The 24,921-nt window shown below is 40.7% G+C and overlaps 1 protein-coding gene across 1 annotated transcript in view; it reads right to left on the bottom strand.

Moving 5' to 3' along the window:
• sipa1l3 (signal-induced proliferation-associated 1 like 3) overlaps positions 1–24,921 on the bottom strand; it is a 95,047-nt gene that overhangs the window by 44,012 nt on the left and 26,114 nt on the right. The window contains exon 2 of the mRNA XM_058387512.1: positions 16,785–16,844. The gene's annotated coding sequence lies outside the window, so the exon portion shown is untranslated. The remainder of the gene's footprint in view (positions 1–16,784; positions 16,845–24,921) is intronic.

Here is a 24,921-nt window from a genome sequence, read left to right as displayed (position 1 = left end):
ATTTCTAAAATATTGGCACCCCAGATTCAATACTGCATACTACAACAAGTCTTTCTAAACATCTGATAATGGGCTGTAATCAGCCACAGTGTTTTTGTGTGCATGTATAAATAACATAGAAATAGTGCAAATATTTAACCACGCCACAGCAGGGGTTCACCGATGGATTTTTAATACAACGCAAAGTCTTATCGCTATCACGCTCCGCCCGCGATGCGATTGGCAAATACTCCGTGCGGCCTCGTATCTCATCGAGTGTGTGCGAGAGAGAATGGCTCTCGGTAATAACTATATAAATCTCAGGGGCTGATATCTGTACTGGAATCTCATATACACACACACACACACATATATACGAGTACACACACCATACACGTTCTCTCGGCTCCTCGCTTCTGGCACCCCCTCTTGTATTAGTTGTAATAACCGGCCCTGGAGAAACCTGGAATAACCTAACCTCCTTTTCGGCTCCATCTTAAAAAAATTATTATTATTATTTTTTTATTGCTACGTCATATCTATTCCATTACTCTCACGCTTTTTCCTCTCTCACTGTCGTCATCGGAAAATAAAAAACAGATACGATCTGCTAAAAAAAAACATTTTATTTCCCCTTTCGGAAGTGTGTTGGAACTTGCAACAGGTTCAGAAGCTCATCGTCTAAACACAAACATCTCGCAGGCTGCAGGTTGAGACGTGTCTCGCTCCATCAGCCAAAACAACAGCGGAGAGGAGAGGGCTGGAATAGCAGCGCAAACATTTCAGCAGAGAAGAAAAACTGCACGAGTGTTTACAGACAGCTTTCTTTTCTAATAGCTTGCATACTTAAGCAGAAATCCAAAATAAATGGCATTTAGAATAACTATCTACTTTACTGGTAATCCTACTCCCAAGTTATCTGACTGTGTGACTTCAGCCTCGATTGGGAAAGCACATATAACCCACTCCATGAGTATTTCTCACAACCATCCCCCCCCATCTGGCTGTAGGTATAGACTACTTATATGTAGGAGGACTAACTATAGTAAGAGTTTTGTTCCTACAGCTTTGTTCCTATGCTTTAAACACACAGGACATCAGACATTGTATTACACTTGTGTGTTGTGTTTCTGAATGTTTTTGAATGTATTGTGTTCGTATGAAATGTGTAATTGTCCTGTCTGAGGACTAATACTATATTTAGCTGTCTGTCTGTCTGTCTGTCTGTCTGTCTGTCTATCTATCTATCTATCTTGTCTGCCTGTCTATCTATCTATCTATCTATCTATCTATCTATCTATCTATCTATCTATCTATCTATCTATCTATCTAGTTAGTCTGCCTGTCTGTCTGTCTATCTATCTATCTATCTATCTATCTATCTATCTATCTATCTATCTATCTATCTATCTATCTATCTATCTATCTATCTATCTAGTCTGCCTGTCTGTCTATCTATCTATCTATCTATCTATCTATCTATCTATCTATCTATCTATCTATCTATCTATCTATCTATCTTGTCTGCCTGTCTATCTATCTATCTATCTATCTATCTATCTATCTATCTATCTATCTATCTATCTATCTATCTATCTATCTAGTCTGTCTGTCTATCTATCTATCTTGTCTGTCTGTCTGTCTGTCTGTCTGTCTATCTATCTATCTATCTCTCTATCTCTCTCTCTCTCTCTCTCTCTCTCTCTCTCTCCTCGGTTTGCCATGTGGAGCAACAGGAAAGAGTTAACTTTAGCTCTAGCCCTGGCAATCAAAGTGACACTAGCCAATCGTGGGCATCTGTGAGCTCATGTATGCGGAAAAACCTGCCGTTCCAAAACGTTTGCACATTTTTTGGTTCGAGAAGTCCTTGTTAATCACTTCATCTTTAATATATTCTGTAAAATACACAAGACTAGCCAAGAAAGAGTAACACACTGAAGCTACATGTAAAATAAGGATTCTGATGCTACTGATGTGCCAGTGAAAGGCATATTATTCAAGGGGGTGGGGGGTGATGGGCAGTTTCAGGTGATAGTGTATACTCAACCCCGACGACAGTTCCAGTATCGCACTCTTGTTTTGACCTGATCCTGAATCCTGTGGGTGCTTCAGGTAAACCCCTATTTACACCTGAGTCACGTTTGTTTTTTCAGGTAGGATTGAATTTCCTGTAAATGTGGTGGTCATTTTACTGCAGGTGAGCTGCAGGAAGTGATGTGTGTGTGAGGGGGTGGAGCATGTCTAATCTACAAATCAGTACTACATATCTAATCTATAAATCAGTACTAAATATCTAATCTATAAATCAGTACTAAATATCTAATCTATAAATCAGTACTAAATATCTAATCTATAAATCAGTACTAAATATCTAATCTATAAATCAGTACTAAATATCTAATTTATAAATCAGTACTAAATATCTAATCTATAAATCAGTACTAAATATCTAATCTATAAATCAGTACTAAATATCTAATCTATAAATCAGTACTAAATATCTAATTTATAAATCAGTACTAAATATCTAATCTATAAATCAGTACAAAATATCTTCTCTATTAATCAGTACTAAATATCTAATCTATAAATCAGTACTAAATATCTAATCTATAAATCAGTACTAAATATCTAATCTATTAATCAGTACTAAATATCTAATTTATAAATCAGTACTAAATATCTAATCTATAAATCAGTACTAAATATCTTCTCTATTAATCAGTACTAAATATCTAATCTATAAATCAGTACTAAATATCTAATCTATAAATCAGTACTAAATATCTAATCTATAAACCAGTCCTAAATATCTAATCTATAAACCAGTCCTAAATATCTAATCTATAAATCAGTACTAAATATCTAATCTATTAATCAGTACTAAATATCTAATCTATAAATCAGTACTAAATATCTAATCTATAAATCTGTACTAAATATCTAATCTATAAATCAGTACTAAATATCTAATCTATAAATCAGTACTAAATATCTAATCTATAAATCAGTACTAAATATCTAATCTATAAATCTGTACTAAATATCTAATCTATAAATCAGTACTAAATATCTAATCTATAAATCAGTACTAAATATCTAATCTATAAATCTGTACTAAATATCTAATCTATAAATCTGTACTAAATATCTAATCTATAAATCAGTACTAAATATGAACCTTTTTTTTTTTAGTTGGAAACTCTTACATGATGTTTAAAAAGTAGCAGATATTTGTTGCTATAGAAACGCTGTGCTGGAGCAGCAAGAGCATGGATATCAGTGAGCCATCTTTAGCTGGCGAGAGTGACATCCTGACAGGAGAGTCTGCTATTACTGACTAAGCACACACACACACACACACACACAGAGAGAGAGAGAGAGAGAGAGAGACACACAGACAAAGACACACACAGAGAGAGAGAGAGCGAGAGAGAGAGAGAGCGACAGAGAAAGAGAGTGCATGAGAGTGAGAGAAAGAGAGAGAGGGAGTGAGAGAGAGAGAGAGAGACAGAGAGAGCGACAGAGAGTGCATGAGAGGGAGAGACAGATAAAGTGAGAGAGAGAGAAAGACAGAGAGACAGAGAGAGAGAGAGAGAGAGAGAGAGAGCAACAGAGAAAGAGAGTGCATAAGAGAGAGAGGCAGAGGGAGAGACAGATAAAGTGAGAGAGAGAGAGAGAGAGCTCAGATCTATGATTAGTCACTCATCACGTACATAAATATAAAAACAAGTCAGAGGCACTTCCATGGAGGTTTTTCTCTGTTACCCAAAATGCAGTGTGAACATGAACACTCTTCTCTAGTCTAACTTACTGCTTCATTCTGCTCTGTATAATCCTGAGCCATTCTCACAGGATAAGTGATCACTGATCAATCACAGACATGAGCGGGTCTTGGTGATGCCCGCATCGTCCTCGTGTGCGTACTACATGCGCCTCATTTGAATACAAAACCGATTTGTCCCGCTTTGTCCTTTATTACTCAAGATGATGGATTTGGATGGGGCTGAGTAATGCCATTACCCCCACCTCCTTCTGTTTAACTAATCCAATCTGAATAGTGCTTTCGGTCCAGCTCCAAGATGGTGACTACTGCTGGTTTGGGTGCTGGGACATGCTTTTGTTCCTCAAACGGATCTTCGGTGTCCATAAAAGCGAATGAAAGATATTCGTAAACCGAAGATCTTGGCTGATCGACTAAATTTCGGGAGATTCTTCGGAGAGTGTCTAAATGTAATACTTGGCTTCGTTGCTTTAGGGTGCTTCGATTTGGAACACAGCCAGAGCAACTCCCTTCACACCTTCACATACAAGACAGGCACTGGAAAATGTTCAGGGGGCATATGGAGCACACAAGTGGTGCAAAATAACGTCCCTGTGCTGAATAATGACAGTTTGTGTGTGTGTGTGTGTGTGTGTGTGTGTGTGTGTGTGTGTGTGTGTGTGTGTGTTAGACAGTGCCTTTGGGCACCTCTGTACCGTGTCATCAGACAATAGAGTCGCAATATATTTGATAAGTATGAGCTGACAGCTTTTGTCTGTGCGTACTTGTAATGCCGAGCTAACCGGTTTCTCTCTTTTACACATACACACACACACACACACACACACACACACAGAGCTCCTTGCACATCAGAGCTCATACATGCGGAAAAAATTAGGCTGTGCTATGTGCAAGGGAGATGAATATTGATTGTGTCTCTCTCTCACATACACATACTTGCATGGGGAGGCAGGAATGCCACTCTCCACTACACACACACACACACACACTCCATCAATACGTATCAATTCAGCTCTAGTTGCTCCACATTCAACACACCGGGCATGTTTTTCATACTGTGTGTGTGTGTGTGTGTGCTCTCATGTCATAAACTTACAAGTCCACATCTATATGTACATCCATACTGACTGTATCTGTGTATGAGAGTGAGTACACACAGGTACATGATGACTGTGTCCACTATGCAGACCTTTTCCCGTCACCATGGCAACGCAGTACAACACATTGTACCTAGCATGCCCTGATGCAGCATGCTAAGGGCAGAGTGCAGGGATTCTGAGGTATTGCACAGACACACACACAGAGACACACACACAGAGACACACACACACCTTCCTTATGGTAACATGTGCATTCAAAAGCAAGGAGCAAATTTGTGATTTTAACATGGAAAGGGAAATATACTAACCACTAAAACTGGTGGTGAGAACACTGTTGCTAGGCAACAAGGACATACAACTTCAGCCCATGAGCTAGCTATCTGAATGAGGCTAAAATTTAACTAACTAAATGTTAAGTCTTTTCCTTGAACAATGCAAAAGCGGAGACAGAATCATCCTGAACATAAAGCCTCTGTGGTTAATATGGTAGTTCCACTCGGGATGAGACACACCCATGCAATATTCTGGACTTCCGGAGTCGTGAACACTGAAGGTATATTACAGATGGGCTTGAGCATTCACAAGTGACAGCAGCAATCGATCATGACGACAACAATAAATGCAGGAACAGCTGTTTATTTTGGCTAAAAGTCAAAAATGTTTGCCAGAGACTCGCTGCCACGAGGCTTAAACGTGTAAACATGACGAACATGCGATATCAACGCCACACTGAGGAATTCAAGCTGTTAAAATGACAGAAACTTCCAGTTCAGTTGGAATCTCACTTTTGACACATGGACATGTGAACACGTCATCATTAGACTCATGGTTAAATAAAGCAGCTGTATGACACCAGTGACTCATTTTAAGTGCATGCATGTGCACTGTAGCTTGTATGTAGTACGTTCCCGAAATTAAAGCAATTTGCCATGACAACAAGACTCGAACAGCCCATAATTAAACGCTGGGGAATGTGGTAATTAAAAAATTGCTCACAGACAAGTGAACAGTGTTTGACTTGGCTGGACTGAATTAGAAACACTGTGCCTGTGCCATGTCAGTATTAGTGAAGGAGGTGTGGCCTCTGTGACTGTCAGTCTCTGTAAAAGAGGCGTGGCCTCTGTGAAAGAGGCGTGGTCTCTGTGCATATCAGTCTCAGTGAAAGAGGTGTGGCCTTTGTGCCTGTCAGTCTCAGTAAAAGAGGCATGGCCTCAGTGAAGGAGGTGTGGCCTTTGTGCATGTCAGTATCAGTGAAAGAGACGTGTCTGTCAGTTTCAGTGAAAGAGGTGTGGCCTCCGTGTCTGTCAGTCTCAATGAAGGAGGTGTGGCCTCTGTGCAGCCTAGTTACCTATTAGTCTCCATGAAGGTACACGCCCTCAAGAAACAAACTACAAATGACACAAGCTTGAAAACTTGTGATCTGCATGAATACAGAGTAAAAGAAGGCATGCCCAGAGCATTACACCAGTCTGCTTGGAAGGTCACATGGCTCCACACTCTCAGTTAGACTCATTTTGTCTGTATAATGTTGCACGACATTTGTCTGAACTGTCTGGATAGCACCCTCTTTTCCTTTTAAGCATGATCAGTCTGGAAAACCACAAACAGAAATGTCACGGTGTGTGTAGACATGTTTGTAGCCATGCAAATAGAGAACTAACTAGCCTTTGCAAAATGGTGCAACAATCCCATAATGCAGTGCGGTGTGATGTAGATTTCCAAGCCTAATTGGGTTGCCTTGCTGATTTATTATTCCCTGAATTCAGACTGAGTGAAGGGCACACTGAGCAGTTTGTGTGTGTGTGTGTTCGTGCAAACGCTCTTCTCTCTTATATGCTAATGAGGGGCGGGCCAGATTCCTGTTATGGGAATGAAGTGCTCTAAGGGCCTTGGACTCTGGAGTGTGTGTGTCTGTGTGTGTGTGTATGCATACTGGGAGGGGTTTTTCCAGGAAGAACCTGAGCTGATATTTGCAAAGTCTTTACTCTAGGGTACTTTGGTTAAGCATTACACTGAGCATCTAATGTGACATATATTATAAATATTACAGCATTACAAAGCCCACTGTATATTATATAAAACAAACACTGCACAAATAGAGAGAAAAAAATCTGACTTATTGTGCTTATATATGAAATCATAAGCAGGTAATGAAATCACCGTGGCCGATTTCGGAAAATAATGCGTCTGGTTAATAAATAGGAAGATAATGTTGCCTGTTCCTGAAGAAACCGAGGACCAAGTGTGCAAAATGAGGATAAAACTGAAGCAGTGATAGCTTCTTTCAGTGTTTGACCTCAGCTTTGATGAACAGAGCCTCAGTCAGGCAATGTTTTAGTCAGGAGACACACACACACACACATATTCCAGACATCTTAACAGCCCTTCTCCTGTGCTGTTCAGCTCATACTCTACAAGAAAACAAATACACTACAGCATTACTTTAATAACAAAGTTTGAAGAAGGAAACTTAGCTCACCTCTGAGGCATGACAGCTCTGCCAAAGCCTGTACTATAGATATGACTCACGTTGCCTTTAACAAAGATACACACACACACACACACGGTAGGCATGTGCGCAGCGGTGCTGGCGTCAGACAGGTTAGAGATTAGATTATTGTCTGCTGCACCAGCATACTGACATGCTTTCTGAGCCACACACATACAGTACATGATTGTTAAATGTGAGCAAACCAGTTGTTATTAGATCTGCTCGAGCGTTTCCGTTGTCCGTGTCAAGATAGGAACAGACAAATGATGGAGTGACTGAGATTCAATTTTCAATCCCTCTGGGATAATAAGGCATCAGTGATATAGTACTGCAGGGATTAATTTATTTTTAACTAAGCTGACCTAATTAGACGAGATCGTATGTAAGATCGTGAGAATAAAGATCCATAAAGACATGGATGAGCGAGTTTGGTGTGGAGGAACTAGACTAGTCCTGACCTCAACCTGATAGAACACCTTTGGGATGAATTAGAGCGGAGACTGCGAGCCAGGCCAAAACTGGGACGTCTGCCTTTACATGCACATGAACGTGATATGGAGTTGTCCCGCCCTTTGCAGCTATAACAACTCTTCTGGGAAGGCTTTCCACAAGGTTTAGGAGTGTGTCTATGGGAATTTTTGACCATTCCTCTAGAAGCACATTTGAGAGGTCAGGCACTGATGCTGGACGAGAAGGCCTGGCTCTCAGTCTCCGCTGTAATTCATCTCAAAGGTGTTCTATCAGGTTGAGGTCAGGACTCTGTGAAGTTCCTCCACACCAAACTCGCTCATCCATGTCTTTATGGACCTTGCTTTGTGCACTGGTGTGCAGTCATGTTGGAACAGGAAGTGGTCATCACCAAACAGTTCCCACAAAGATGGGAGCATGAAATTGTCCAAAATGTCTTGGTATACTGAAGCATTAAGAGTTTCTTTCACTGTAACCAAAGGGGCCAAGCCATTTAGAGAGATGTCCCAAAACTTTTGGCAATATAGTGTATGACGGGCGGGGGGAGTCTTCTGGCTGAATGATTTGGTGTAATGAGGAACCTACAAATCTCTGTTGATTCCTTTAAGCATTGCAGCAATCACACACAAAAACCCCCTCCATACTAGCATCACCTTGGAATAAGAAGTTGAGCATGTGTCTTCACTGAAAAGCCAATTTGCTGACCAGACTGGAATTTTGAGTGTGTTTGATTCTCTAATGGTGCATTCAGTCCACGGTTACACAATCTCCAGCGGCTTTCCTCCAACATGTTTGACCTCTCGAAAGAATGTAAGCCACTTCCTCCAGCTGTGAGCTTCGAGTCTTCAGCCAGACATCACAATTCCTTCCTGTCTAATGTGGACCATGTACAGTGTTGCTTCCTTACAGCGCTGGCAGTAGGTTTGGGGGGGGGGGGCATTGTTTTGTTTTTTTTTGTGCTCACAATTTCTCATTAGCAAGACCTTTATTAATGATTTAATCACCCAGAACAAAAATCTGAAGCCGTAGAGTGTCATTAAGTTTATATGTAAATGACTGCAAGCAATTATAAATCAAAGCCATTTTAAAGAGGCCTGGGTAATTCGTATCAGTTGTACAGCCGGCTGTAACCAGTTCCAAGAAAATGGTCTTCTCTGACAAACTCAACATCTCTTTAGTGAGGGACTTTACTCCATTTCCTTAATACTTCTTGGAGTAAATATATCTGACTGAAGCTCAGGCAGCCAGGATGGAGAGCTGTGAGTAGGGAACAGGTCAGGAACTGCTTGCTGCCACTGGCGATTAAAAGAAATCAAGAGATTGTGTGCAATATCCCATTGTTTTATTGTGCATCCATCTATTTCACCTTCTTCTACTTTCTTCCTCTTCCTCTTCTTTTGTTTCGGCTATTAAGCTGTACCTATTGTCACAGTTTAAACAGTTTATTATTTATCTACAGATATTTTATACAGATGTTTACTTTTACAGATATTTTCTTTTATTCCATTTATCATCATTACAACAATTGTATTTTATTTATGTTATTGTATTTTGTTTTGTATTTGCAATGATCTTTCTCTTAACTACTCTTTACTTCACTACTACTATTTATTTATTTATTTAATAAATACATAAATGTATAAATAAATAAATAAAATTTATAAATAATTTATAAATTAAATAGAATTTATAAATAAATAAATAAATAAATAAATAGAGTTTATAAATAATTTATAAATTAAATAAAACTGATAAATAAATAAATAGAATTTATAAATAATTTATAAATTAAATAAAATTGATAAATAAATAAATAGAATTTAAATAATTTATAAATAAAATAAAATTGATAAATAAATAAATAAATAAATAAATAAATAAAATTTATAAATAATTTATAAATTAAATAAAATTGATAAATAAATAAATAAATAAATAAATAAGATTTTTTAAATTCAATTGAATTGAATATTCCTGGATTGAAGATAGTATCACTCGTGTTGCTGGAGGCGCAGTGTAGTGGCACATTTTAAGGAGGGGAAAAAAAAAAAAAGAAAAGAAGAAGCTTTTTCCACTTCTTTTCCAGAAGTTCAGTAGTGCTTGGAAAACTGAAGTAAATAAACATGATTTAAAGTAGCTGTAACTAAGCTCATGATAAAACTCCATGTTGTACTGCAGCGGAGAGACACTTGTACAGTAAAGTAGCACTGATTGATGAAACCACACACTGTTTCATTGTCTTAATTTAAACCCTCATAGAGACCAAAAACATTCCATGCGTGAAGGCTAGCATGGCTTTATCTGTTCGGCAGGCACAGGCACGAGAAGCTAGGATGCAGCCGATAAAGGTTCATGTCTCTGTGCTGGAGTCAGACAGCAGAGGCTATTAATGTTGGAACAGGATGCCTAAAAAGAAACACACATAAAATAAAGCACAATTTATCTTTGTCTGTCTTCAAGCAGCACCATGTTTTACAACTTGATAGCCAACGTGTTACGCAGAATCCATTCCACCTAATGCGATTCCTGATACTACAGACAACCATCTTCAAGACATGATTTCATTTGGATTGATGCAGCTGATCCTTTGTGTTGTGTATGAATAAAAAAAAAAAAGAAAGTGCTAGATTTGAAGCATGGCAATGTTATGGTTTACAAGATCAAGATGCATGCTTAAAAAGCTCATTTAATAATGATTTAAGAGCAATTAGAAAATTGAGAGAAAAATCTCATACATTTTTACATTTAGAAAGCAAAAAATCATGGCAAACTCACACAATGAGTCAATGCCTCAGGACTGTGTGTAGGATTGTGTAGGAATGATCAAATTGTTATAAGTCCATTTGGTCATTTCTGTTCGAAATCTCCTGTGCCTCCCTTTTTCTCCTCCCTGGACACACTCAGACCTACACTCCCCTGCAGGGAGCTGAGTAATGATGACAGCCTGGGTTACAGCTCCACAGCTGTGGTCCGGAGTGTGTGCGGGTACACACACACACACACACACAGCGCATGCCGCAGTAAGCATGTGTGAGTCATGTACAGCACCGGGACGTGTGCGGTGCTGAATGCATTAAATGAAGCCGATCAGCGAGCTGTCAACACGGGCTGTGCTGAACTGAAGCCGTATTGAAGAGGAGTGCGCTGGAAGTTTGAATGGTTCGAGCCGCACTCGAATTGAAAGTGAAGCACCTCCTGCTTGCAGAGCTTTCTCATTTCATTAGTCCCTGAGCGTCAGCCCTGTTTAGTGGCTAAGAAACACAAGAGCGCACGCTAGCTAAACGGGCTCCCTACTGACTCCTCAGAGGCCTTGGTTTTCTGTGCGAGTGTGTGTTTTCTTGACGTTACGAGCAAACAGGATGAGAGACGAGCTACGGGGGGTGCTGAACTTCACAGGCTCTTCCGGTAACCAGAGAGCACCGATGACAATCTAATGAGGAGTGATGACGCTTCTGATGAAGGGAAATGACATGAGGCAGGGGGTCTGACGCTGCTGCAGAGCCTGGAGGAGGAGGAGGAGGAGGAGGAGGTGGTCTTCATCAGGAGCTTTCCTTCTTCCCACCAGCTATGTTCTTCTAAGTTCTAATTAAAAATCTGCCTAATAAAGCTTTGTGCAATTTCAGAGGAGCTGCGCAGGGACTGAGGGACGTGTGGAAGAGATCCAAAATTACATGAAAATAAGGTGTACTGTTTTACACTCATTCAGACTACAAAATTCATGAATCTGATTGGTCACACAGTTTAGATTACAGCAGCTCTGACACTAGTTGCAGCTTTGATTCATATAATGCTCCTGTTCTAATATGCTCCTGTTTTTTAATCACACTTGGAACCTATATAGCAGATATTTAACATAATTTCAAACTACTAATAAAAGATATTATTGTTATTTAACAAACTTATATCCACTGATGTGGTGGCGTTTTCTGTGATGAGATCTCCAGAAGATTTCTGGTAATAAGACAAGCTGAATTTTTGTCTTAACTTCAAGAAAGAAAAGAGAGAGGCTGGTAAGAGCAACAGCTACTATACAATACATCTAATATACAGTACAGCTACTATACATCTACTTTATATCTACTATACAGTACATCTACTATACATCTACTACACAGCAACTAGATATCTACTATACAGCAACTATACTATACATCTACTTTATAACAACTATACTATACATCTACTATACAGCAACTATATTATACATCCGCTATACAGCAACTATATATCTTCTATATAGCAACTATACATCTATTATATGGCAACTATACAGCATCTATATACAAGCAACTATACATCTATTATATGGCAACTATACAGCAACTACATATGTACTATTCAGCATGTATACATTAACAGTACAGCAACTATACATCTATTATAAAGCTACTACATGTCTACTGAACAGATATAATATAGATAGAGATACAATACAGCAACTATGAATCTAATATACAATCACTATATAGCTACTATATAACTACTCCACAGCTACTATAGAGCATCTCTACTATAGATGCATCTACTATGCAGTAACTATACATCTACTATACAACAACTATGCATCTACTATGCAGTAACTATACATCTACTATACAACAACTATGCATCTACTATGCAGTAACTATACATCTACTATACAACAACTATGCATCTACTATGCAGTAACTATACATCTACATTTAGCTACTATACATCTACTATACAGTAACTATACAACTACTATATAACTACTCCACAGCTACTATAGAGCAACTATGCATCTACTATACAGTAACTATACATCTACTATACAGCTACATTTAGCTACTTATACATCTACTATACAGTAACTATACAGCTACATTTAGCTACTATACAGCTACTACATGGTTACAGTACAGCTACTATAAATATATATATATATATATATATATATATATATATATATATATATATATATATATATATATATATATATATATATATATATATATATATATATATATATATATATTACACAGCAACTAAGCATCTACTATATAGCTATACTATAACGTGTGAAATAAACTTGTCTCATGTATCATAACAGTAAACATACATACAAAGGCTTAGCTTTCTTGGCGGTAACAGTCATTCTGCTCACAACACTAGACCTACTTAAATGCATGGCAAAACATTTCTCGGTCGTTTAGCCGAGCAGATGTAGACTCTCCAGCGCTTGTGACATATTTTGCATTAACCGCCGATTAATAGCTTTGGCTAATAACTTGGCAGGCACTAATCGTCTATGAGAAGAGATAAAGCAGATAAAGAGCTCATAACTCATAAGGAAAGTAGACAGAACGAAGCCTCCCCCTCCTGGTCCTGTCATTTGTAATCCATTTTCCCAGCAAATGCAAATAGAGTCCAGAACCGTACTGTACTCTCGGGCGCCCACAACACCACCCCTACCGCGCTCTGGGGTCAGACAGAGGTAGAGAAACGGGAGGGACGTTGGGACGAGGGAGAGATGAGAAAGAGACGTTACTGTACACTCGCACAAAGAGTGTCTGACGGTTCCTCCTCTGCTCTTTCTCTCCGTTTTCTATAGCGCTTTGAAATGTGGAGGCCGTCACAGTGCTGAATGAATGCGAGTCTTCAGGCTGATAATATCTGTATTATGCATGCTGGTTTCTGTCAGTAGGCTCTGTATACTCGGGAGGGTGATCTGATTGGTGCTTTGTGAGGAAGATCATTACGAACACAAACCCGAATGTGATACAGAAAACACTGGTGAGGATTAGACACAGATACACTCTCGCACAGAAACACACAGACACGATGAGGTGACGATTAAGCAGATTAGAGCCTGGCCTGCTCAGCGGTTTTATGTTATGAGTTCAGGTCAGCCGAGACCACGCGTCAAGTGTGTTTCACAGGATCACTGTATTATCTGACCATTAAAACACACTGGAAAGGAACATAACTCATCACCAAATATCTGCACATCATTTTATACGTCAGATAGCCGTCATGTATATTAAAGTTCTTAAGTGACCTGTGGTTACTGTAAAACCATGCCGAAGTTTACACACACACCTCTGCTGAAGGACGATCAGGAGAAATCCAGACTGAAAGGGTTGTAAAATTATTATAAAAACTGGTCTGAGAACGACTATTATTAGTTTAACCAACCACTTCTGCCCATGTTCACAAATCTCTACCCCGAAGACCTACGGTAGCGTCTAGAAAATGAGTGACAGGAGGCCCAGTCAAACACAAACACACGTTCCGGACGGGAAGACAGTTTTCCAAATGGATTTTTCACACCCACTTGTCCTGAGGTCATAGTTTAAACCAATATATATTTTAGTAATCATGCTCTAATTATCTTTCAGGTTAGGTGTTTTTTCAGTTTTTTCTCTAACAGAGCTCAGTGTGTTTGAGGAAATGGTTATGTGAAAGCTGTCATGTGGACCGTCAAGCACACCGCAGTACCAAACCTGAAACCCCTGGTAGGAGGTGGTGTGAGTTTGATTGCACTGGAACTGTGCCACGTTTCTTGTGAATGTGAACTCTATGAACAACTATTTATACGGATCTGCACTTGTTTAGGAAGTGATATAATTTGAATACACTGATCAGGCATAACATTATGACCACTGAGAGGATGTGAATAACACTGATGATCTCCTCATCATGGCACCTGTTAGTGGGTGGGATATATTAGGCAGCAAGTGAACATTTTGTCCTCAAAGTTGATGTATTAGACGCAGGAAAAATGGGCAAGCGTAAGGATTTGAGCGAGTTTGATGAAGGGCCAAATTGTGATGGCTAGACGACTAGATCAGAGCATCTCCAAAACTGCAGCTCTTGTGGGGTGTTCCCGGTCTGCAGTGGTCAGTATCTATCAAAAGTGGTCCAAGGAAGGAACAGAGGTGAACCGGAGACAGGGTCATGGGCAGCCAAGGCTCACTGTTGCACGTGGGCAGTGAAGGCAGGCCGAGCTCCAACAGACGAGCTACTGTTGCTCAAATTGCTGAAGAAGTTTATGCTGGTTCTGATAGAAAGATGTCAGAATACACAGTGAATGACAGGTCACAGGGGACCAAAAGAACATTGGGCAGATGGTCATAATGTTATGCTTGGTCGGTGTATACCTTGGCAGATATATATCCTTTGTTTAAGGATTCCAAGGAATTCTTTAATTCGACTGAATAAATATGCCACCACCTCTGATACCCATCATAAATGCCTTTCGAATCAAATGAGAAACAATATCTCTCAGATTCGGACCACAGCAAACGTGTCCAGTGTGAAAACCGCCTTAAGGACGGATGGACACTATTTTCTACTTTTCTCCAAACGGAGTCCATCAGTGTTTGTGTTTAAAGGTTTGAGTTTTGCACTGGAGCTGTGAAAGTGAATAGGAACAACTAAAGCAGCAGTATGAGTATGTATTAAAAAAACAAACATATAATTGTAATCTGAATCACTTCTATCGCACAATTCTACTTGAAACTGCTGCATGATTACCCATAGGGACACCAAATGTGCTATGTGCTGAAGAACAACACTTTCAGCTCTGCGACATCCTTTGGGGCATTTCTGTACAGCGACAGAGTCGGAAAGAGCGTTAGCATGTCTTTATAATTATCCGATGACTTGGCATGGGGTGAGATGAGTGTGTGATGATTCAGACAGCTTTAACACCTATTAGTCCGTTTGCCAAGTCTGAATCAGAGCGAAAATTGACGCGTTTGTTCGGTTTTCAACCTGCACTTACTTAATCCAGCAAAAAGGAAAAAAAATGCTGATTGAGAACGCTAGCCAGAAAAAATAAGGTAAAGATATCTTTGCCAAAAAGAAAAAAGGAAATGCATGGACAGCATGAAGCCGACGTTCGATAATTTACAAGCTAGGTATCTGCGTCAAATATTTTGTGCATCCAGTGTTATGTTTTCTTTCGCTCTGTCCAAAAAAATCAGAAACTTCTGCAGCTCTGACACACTCGGCTTGTGCCTCGTGGTTTACGAAAGCTTGTGTGAAAACACCCTCAAGCCTAGCGTACCGTAATAACATTAAACCTAGCGTCTGCTGTTACGCTAATGAACACACGAGGCGTGCGATCTTGAAGCATTACAGCAGACTGCACACTAAAATATCAAGAGGAGGAACTATGGGAAGTACGATGCAAGTAACCTAATGAAACATCTTAACCATGAAGCTGAGTTCACTGCTAGAGAAAAAAAAAAAGATAATGAAAAATAACAGCTCATACTCAGCAAGTTAGTCTTGAGGATCAGCAACTACTGTCTCGGCCGAGGGATTCAGATGGAAATAATGATAAAAAATGTGCTTTTCTTTACTACAACCCCACGTCATATATGGTAACTAGTGAGCTAGCGGAAATCAACGAGCTAGTGTAATAAAGAACAAGCCTTTTAGTAACAATATACACTGATCAGGCATAACATTATGACCACCTGCCAAATATTGTCCAGGGGTAACAAAAGGCATTTATGATGGGCATCAGAGGTGGTGGGAGATTTATTCAGTCGAATCAAAGAATTCCTTGGTTCCTTCCTTGGTTCCTTAAACAAATGATATTGTGGTCATAAGATAAGGTCATATAAAAACAAAAGACATCACATGCCAAGATATACACCAACCAGGCATAACATTATGACCACCTGCCTAATACTGTGTCGGTCCCCCTTTTCCTGCCAAAACAGCCCTGACCCGTCATGCACTGTGTATTCTGACAGCTTTCTATCAGAACTAGCATTAACTTCTTCAGCAATTTGACCATCAGTAGCTCGTCTGTTGGATCGGATCACACAGTCTTTGCTCCCCACGTGCATCAGTGAGCCTTGGTCACCAGTTCACCACTGTTCCTTCCTTGGGCCACTTTTGATAGATACTGACCAGTGCAGACCGGGGAACTCACATAAACTGATGGAGAAACTGTACAATGTTTACTATAAACACTCGTACTCACGTGCTTAGAGATTTCCAATCAGTCCAGGTCGCCTCATGGCTGCAGGGCACGTCTGTCTATCTGAAATACATAAAAAAAAAGACATGCTTGTTTTACTTGAGCCTGGTTTCATATTAAATGCTGAGTAACTGTGATGTGCAGGTGAATATAGTGGGCTTTAACGTGCACGGTTGATTAAACAGCGCCTTAGCTGGTCAGTGAACACGGAATGAGCTTTCAATATGCTCCGAGTGTTATTATGACAGCTGGGAGAGAAGGAGTGAAAGAGAGAGCGAGACTGAAAGAGAGGGAACAAAGAGAACGTGTCAGAGAACTGAGAGAAAACATTTACAGAGATCCCATGCAGATAAACACAGGATAACATTCGCAGCATTCCTGACGCCCCGTCCTCTTATTTCCTCTCTGGCCTCCCTGCTCTGTTCTGGGATCAGCTGGTATGCAGCCGTGGCCCTGATAGCTACCTGAACACCATTCGAGAGAGAGTGAAAGAGAGAGAGAGAGACAGAGAGAGAGAGAGCAAAAGAAAAAATGCGGAGAGGAAACGGAAACCCGAGAGAACGAGAGGAGGCGAGAGGAGCCTGAAGTTGGAAAATGCACATGCTGCTGAACTGGTTTGAGAAAGCACAGCAGTTCGTGCGCTGCTGAAATCCCAGCAGTGATCAGCAGCTTTCATTAATTTCCTCCACGCTGCCTCGATAACGGCTGCTACTACGACACAATGTTTAGATGAAGAGCTCTTTTTCTTCAGCTCTATGCGACAGTTTACATGCAACTTTTCACCAAGAAAGCACAAAATGTTCAGTGTTGGAAAGTTACAGCTTCACTCCACTGATACTGAAGACTCCTTCCATCAGCACTAAATAAAGAGTTTGGTGTGGAGGAACTTGACTGGTCTACACCTGAGTCCTGACCTCAACCCGAAGGAACACCTTTGAGATGAATTAGAGTGGAGACTGAGCCAGACCTTCACGTCCAGCATCAGTGCCTGACCTCACAAATGCAATTCTAGATGAATGGTCAAATATTCCAATGAACACACTCTTAAACCTTGTGGAAAGCCTTCCCAGAAGAGTTGAAGCTGTTATAGCTGGAAATGAGGAACAACTCCATATTACATTCATGTGCATGTAAAGGCAGTCATCCCAGTTTTGGCCTGGCTCTCAGTCTCCGCTCGAATTCATCCCAAAGGTGTTCTGTTAGGCTGAGGTCAGGACTCTGTGCAGGTCAGTCAAGTTCCTCCACACCAAACTCACTTATATATGACTTTATGGACTTTGCTTTGTGCACCGGTCATGTTGGAACAGGAAAGGGTCATCCCCAAACCGTTCCCACAAAGTTAGGAGCATGAAATTGTCCAGAATGTCTTGGTATGCTGAAGCATTAAGAGTTCCTTTCACTGGAACTAAGGAGCCGAGCCCAACCCCTGAATTCAACGATTTGGAGGGGTGTCCCAAAACTTTTGCCAGTATAGTGTATTTTCTCCTGATCTGGCCTTGTGAAATGTTTTGGTACATCACATGCAGAGGATTCACTTGTTCATGTTGGTCTGCTTGATTGTGCTAGCATGAACCGCAGGGTGATCAGTAACGCCGCTGGAAACAACAAGCTACAATCACTGGATGTGGGTAAATTATTTATACGCTTTGCTTCAGAGCTGTGTGTACGCATGAGTGTGTATGTGGTTATGTAATTGTGACACAATGACTTTACTGTAGGCGTATGATGTGCATGTCGGTCGACGTGGTCATGAGAAAAGCATGCGCTCTTAAATGGGATGGGTTGAGCTGACGCGCTGAGAGATGGCCAGATTGAGGCTGTAAATAAAAGAGCAGGATATTGTGGCTTCTCCGATGTTGCGTCTGGCTTTGGAGCGCTATGAAAACAAACGGAGCAAACAACTTAAAATAGACTCGGTAGTTGCAAAAACACCTACAGGGCAGGACGACGCAGCTTCCGAGGCATTACAGCAATTTGGGGAAATGAAGTTGCTGACGCGTCCGCTGTGAGTTTATCGGCCTCACGCATTTCTCTCGTACTCTGAATGCTTTCGTGAATTGCTGTCATTTATCAGGATTGATTGAAGCTCGTGTTCCAAATTAAATCACTTGCAGTTCTGTATTAGTCCATGTCATTCATTTTAGACTGCAGTGTGATACTTAGGACATGTTCTAAATGAGTAACTAGTGTACACTATAACTATAAGCACTGAATCCATTAACATTATATACAATCTTAAGACAGGTTTGATTTCAGATGTGTTCCAAATGAGTAACTAGTGTACACTACAACAATAAGCACTGAATCCAATATCATTTGATACAATCATAAGACCCAATGTCTGATTTCGGACGTGTCTCAAATGAGTAACTAGTGTACACTACAACAATAAGCACTTGAATCCATTATCATTATATACAATCTTAAGACCCAATGTCTGATTTTGGACGTGTTCCAAATGAGTAACTAGTGTGCACTACAATGACAAGCACTGAATCCAATATCATTATATACAATCTTAAGACCCAATGTGTGATTTTGGACGTGTTCCAAATGAGTAACTAGTGTGCACTACAATGACAAGCACTGAATCCAATATCATTATATACAATCTTAAGACCCAATGTGTGATTTCGGACGTGTCCCAAATGAGTAAATAGTGTACACAACAACTATAAGCACTGAATCCAGTATCATTATATACAATCTTAAGACAGTTTTGAGTAACAAGTGAACGTTACAAAGGATCAGCACTGAATCCATCCGCTTTATGCAGTCTCAAGTTATAAGGTCTGATTTAGGACGTGTTCCAAAAGAGTAACTAGGGTACACTACGTCACAAAGATCAGCAATAAATTCAATCACATTATACAGTATTTCTGATTTAGGACATGTTCCAAATGAAACAACTAGTGCACACTATGTCATAGAGGGCACTTTACGAGTTAGTCCATATCATTCGTCGTTAGGACGTCAGTAACAAGTGTACGACTACAGAGATCAACACCGAATTCATCCACATTGTACAGTCTTAGGATGCAAGATTTGGAAAACGTTCTAAATGAGTAGCTAAGTGTGCTCTAGAGAGATCAGCACTGGATTAGTAACCGTTATACAATCTTAAACTACATTGTTCGATTGTTCCAAATGAGCAACAAGTGTGCACTACAAAGATCCACACAAAGTTCATTTTATACAGCCCGAAGATACAATGAGTGATTTGGGACACGATCCAAATGAAAAGACTAGTGTACTCCATGTCACAGTAAGCTCTTCAACAAACCATGTGATTCGTCTTTTACATTTAGGACACGTTCCAAATGACACAGACAGTGTCCCCTAAGTGACAAAGAGGAGCAGTGTGTTAGGATGGAATGGGGATGACAAGCAGGCTAGGCTAGGGCTTGCATGGCGCGCTCTCAGTCATCGGCGCTTCCACGAGCATGAGAGAAGCAGTCATTTACCGCAGAGTGGATCCACACGGCGCAAAGCAGCGCACTTCAAAGCCTCCCTCAACCCTTGCGTTTACGAGACTCAGCAACTCTTTGAGAGCCGTGCCGTAACCACAGTCTTCCCCCTCTTCCTCCCTCGTTCACGGAGCGCCAGATGGACGGAGCAGAGACGTAAGAGAAAGCGGGCCTGCTGGGTGGCCTCGTCCCAAACCGTCTAAAACCCTTGACGACTGAGACTAAGAGGGCTGCACAGGCTACTGCTTTTAGCTGTGGTTTAAAAAGATTTAGCCTATAGGACAAACGTACACAATAATCAAGTGGACTTGATCACCAGAGACTGATTACTGTCCCGTTACCTCACTGCTTCATACCACAGCATGATCATTTTCATTTAAAAGACGCTCTTGTAACGAGAGCGCTGTTCAGAAGTAACAGTGAGACAGGATCACCCTCCTCCTCCTCCCCCCGCTCACGCTCACACTCCTTCCTGCTCTGGTAGCCAGTCATCCATTGGTCGTTTGTTCCCATGCCAGAAGGCAGAAACTTACAAAGGCAAATATTGACTGTGAGCAGGCAGACTCCCAACTGGCTGAGTACAGTGTGCGCTTGTAGTCGTGCTCGCTCGATGCTGTGACAAAGCAAGACATTAAAAAGCGATTAAGTCTTACTCTACGCTCACACTGGAGCGAGCGGTCTACAGTACTTATATAAGTTCTATGTAGATTTCTACTGAGATCTGTTTCAGCCACATACGGTGCAGTAAAGCAACAGAATCCCTACAATACACCGATCAGGCATAACATTATGGCCACTGAGAGGTGAAGTGAATAACACTGATTATCTCCTCATCATGGCACCTGTTAGTGGGTGGGATATATTAGGCAGCAAGTGTCCTCAAAGTTGATGTTAGAAGCAGGAAAAATGGGCAAGCGTAAGGATTTGAGCGAGTTTGATGAAGGGTCAAATTTTGATGGCTAGACGTCTGGATCAGAGCAGCTCTTGTGTGTGGGCTGTTTTAAATGAACGTTATTGATCTATACTGCAATATTTTTCGCTGATCTGACTGGCAGCCTTAAGCGTAGATAAATATATATACGTGAAGTAATAAAAATGGATGAATTTCCCCATCTGCTAAACAAATCAGCCTTGTGTCTCACACTGCATACTTGTATTATACCAGACGCTTATTCATTACTAAAACACTCATTGTCTGATTTAAAAAAAATAAAAACCCTTGATATCACCTTCAAACTTAGTGAAAGGTCCTGTTTTGTGCACTGTCCTTCTAGATTAGTAAATTTGACTATGACAACAATCACGATGATGGCGGAAAGGTTTAAGAGAGACGGACATCGTCAGTGTGTTTAAACATCGCTGTGCATGAGATGACTGACAAGTTTCGGCTCTGACGTACCGCCTAGCGAAGATCAACTTCCTCTCAATATAATCTTAAAATACAGGTCTAATCTAGGACAGGATCCAACTTGTAAAACCAACAGAGATCAGCACTGAAGTAGTCCACTTTATACAATTCTAAATGATTTGGGACATGTTCCAAATGAGTAACCAGTGAACGTTACAAAGGATCAGCATTGAATTCATCCACTTTCTGCAGTCTTGGGTTATAAGGGCTGATTTAGGAAGTGTTTCAAATGAGTATCTAGTGTACACTATGTCACAAAGAGCACTTAGGAATTAGTCCATATAATTTATCTTCGAATATAGCATCATACTGAGGAAGTGTTCCAAATGAGTAACTAGTGTACGCTATGTCACAAAGGGCACTTAGGAATAAATCTGTATCATTCATCTTAGAATATAGCATCATATCTAGGACATATTGTGAATGAGAAACTAGTGTGCACTATGTCACAAAGGGCACTTAGGAATAAGTCCATATCATTCATCATAAAACATAGTGCCATATTCTCCTGCTTGGAATTGACTACAATGTTCACATTACAGTAGTCCTATATTATAAATCTAGAACTTAAAAAGAAATATAGGATGGTCACTGTTTGGCCTTGTTGCTTTTGGTGAAGTATATTTAGTGTATTTGCCCAAAATGTTAGGGTTAAAGAGTCTAATACAGAGAACTTTCTCAACCCAGATGGACATATGATGCTTCGCTGATCTGCTGTGTTCAACCAAACCTACGCTGCAACACAGTAAAGCCCACAGCGGTCAGACTCGACATTCCCTCCCCCCCAGCCCCAAACACAATCCAGAGCTCCTGATACAGATCTTTCTCAAAGTCCCTGATACAAACAACGCTAATGTCAGCACTTGGGTTTACAAGATTGAGAGGGGAAAACTGCAAACTAAATGAAGCGCTGCAAATAATGAAGAACGTTCCAGATCTTTTCCCAGCGACCACACATCACCCGGGTGTCACGGGGTCGCAGTATTCTTTTAGAAATCATGTCCCGCTGGTCTTCCTTTGAATTCTGAATCCAAACCTTTAATAGTCTAAATAATAAAAGACAGTTTTTATGCTTGGATGAGAGGGAGAAGTATGCGAGATAATGGGTAACTTCCTGGAATAAACGGTTTGCAGCAAGAGAACAAATAGCTAGGCTGGGCCGCTTGTCCAAACTACTGTCCATCAATCGGAGGACAGATTCCCAGTCCCGATCCAGGAGAACCAGCTGTCCTGCACATATACGTGTTTTTCATTTTCAGACTTTCAGACTGTAATTTAAGTCTAAATGCTATAATGCTTAATGTGGTGACATTTTCTATAAGGATATGTTTAGTTAACGTTGATGAAAGGAGTGTCTCCAGTGTCCGAGATTAGTAGTAGTCGGTTTTCCCCATGTCTTGTCCTACAGGACAATAGAGAGGAAGTGAGGAAACTGCTGTTTATATCTTCTAGAACTATAAGCTAAGTGATAACAGGAATTATGCTTCACTGACAATTATAACAATAAATGGCTGAATGTGTATTTTTTTTTACGATTATAAAACAAACACTCTACAGGAACGCCCAAATATGGACGTGGGCGTAAAACTTGCAAAACAAGTTCTAGATGTAAAGGAAGGTATGGTTCACTTCACCTGGGGATACTTGTATATATGCTTGTGTGGTCGTAAACAGAGACTGGATGGACACTGGACCCATATGGTTAACAGCCTGCCCTCGCTGGAATATCCACCGCCACGCCAGCTGCCGTATCCACCCACAGCTACGGGCACACGCCAGCTACAAGCTTTCACCATATGAAGGATCAGAGTGACGAGATATCAGCATGAGGACCTTCTGTTCTCTTATACCATAAACCAAACATCCACGTCATGGATGCTTTTAGTGCGCCGCGTGTGACGTGTGATTCCGACTGCGTTTGGTCAAAGCTTGTAACTATGAAATAACAGAAGAAAACGCCCCCTCGACTCCAGGAATTCCTGCTCAGAATCTCGGGTGTTCAGCAAGGGATGTCGAATCAACATGGCTGTTCATGGCATCAACAGTAAACAAAGTAAACAAATCACTGAGTAGCAGTGTTTAAAAAAAAAAAATCAACATACATACATGTTTGCTTGTTAAATCTTTTTATGAAGGTAAATATACATCAAGAGACAAACACGGAGACGGCCAGCCAAGTTTTTTTCCTGCGCTGTAGCTTGAAAATGATGTAATTCCGAGTTCCCACTTTCGAGGTAAGCTGAATGCACCGTGGGTCTGAGGATTCATTTGAGCATTCACTAAATCACTGAACATCACACGACTCGCAATTCCTGCTCAGAATCTCAGGGATCCTAACCCTTGAGTTCAGCAAGGGATATCAAATCAACATGGCTGCTCACGGCATCAACAGCAAACAAATCACTGTAGTAGCACTGAAAATGATGTAACTCCGAATACCCACTTCCCACTTCCGAGGTAAGCTGAACGCACCGTGGGTCTGAGGAATCATTTGAGCATTCACTAAATCACTGAACATCCCTCGACTCGGAATTCCTGCTCAGAATCTCGGGTATCCTTAAGGCAAGGGATGTCGAATCAACATGGCTGCTCACGGCATCAACAGCAAACAAATCACTGTAGTAGCATTGAAAATGATGTAATTCCGAGTTCCCACTTCCCACTTCTGAGCTAAGCTGAATGCTGAAGGCCGTGGGTCTGAGGAATCATTTGAGCATTCACTGAATGTCCTGAGTCAAAAATCTTGCAATTGATGGAGAACAGAAGTTTTATGATATCTAGAGGGTTGAACTCAGATAGTTCCAACATTCAGGTCAGTAGCATTGCTTCATAAGCGCTGCGCTGCCACTGCCCCGTGACTGCTACTTGAGAGCCATTAGTCACAGCCCTCCAGTTCTCCTCGCGCCCGTCACCGCGTTCACTGTGCATCAGTGTGTCACTCGGAGTTATTACGCTGCTGACAGCTCTTTTACGCACTCGACATTCAGGCGCTACCGTAAAAACTCAACTGTCGTGTGGAATTAGTTACAAATGTGTAGTGGTCATGGTGAATAGTACACACAGTCTTTTTTTTTTTTCTGGATGGGTTCAACACAAAACATACCCGAGTGTGACCCAGTATTGACCGTAATTCTAACCGGTTCTCTTCTGCTTTTTCTCCTCTGTGCTTCTTTTCTCTTCTGCTTTCCCAAACGCAGCTCGTGTTAATTAGAACTCTGGCGGTTATTCACAGCCAGTTTGGCCTGGCAGGGTGGTGAGGCAGAGA

Source organism: Hemibagrus wyckioides, linkage group LG04, assembly GCF_019097595.1.
Source record: "Hemibagrus wyckioides isolate EC202008001 linkage group LG04, SWU_Hwy_1.0, whole genome shotgun sequence".
Lineage (NCBI taxonomy): Eukaryota > Metazoa > Chordata > Actinopteri > Siluriformes > Bagridae > Hemibagrus > Hemibagrus wyckioides.
Note: the sequence above shows the minus strand (reverse complement) of the source record. Positions and strands in the feature narration are given on the sequence as shown.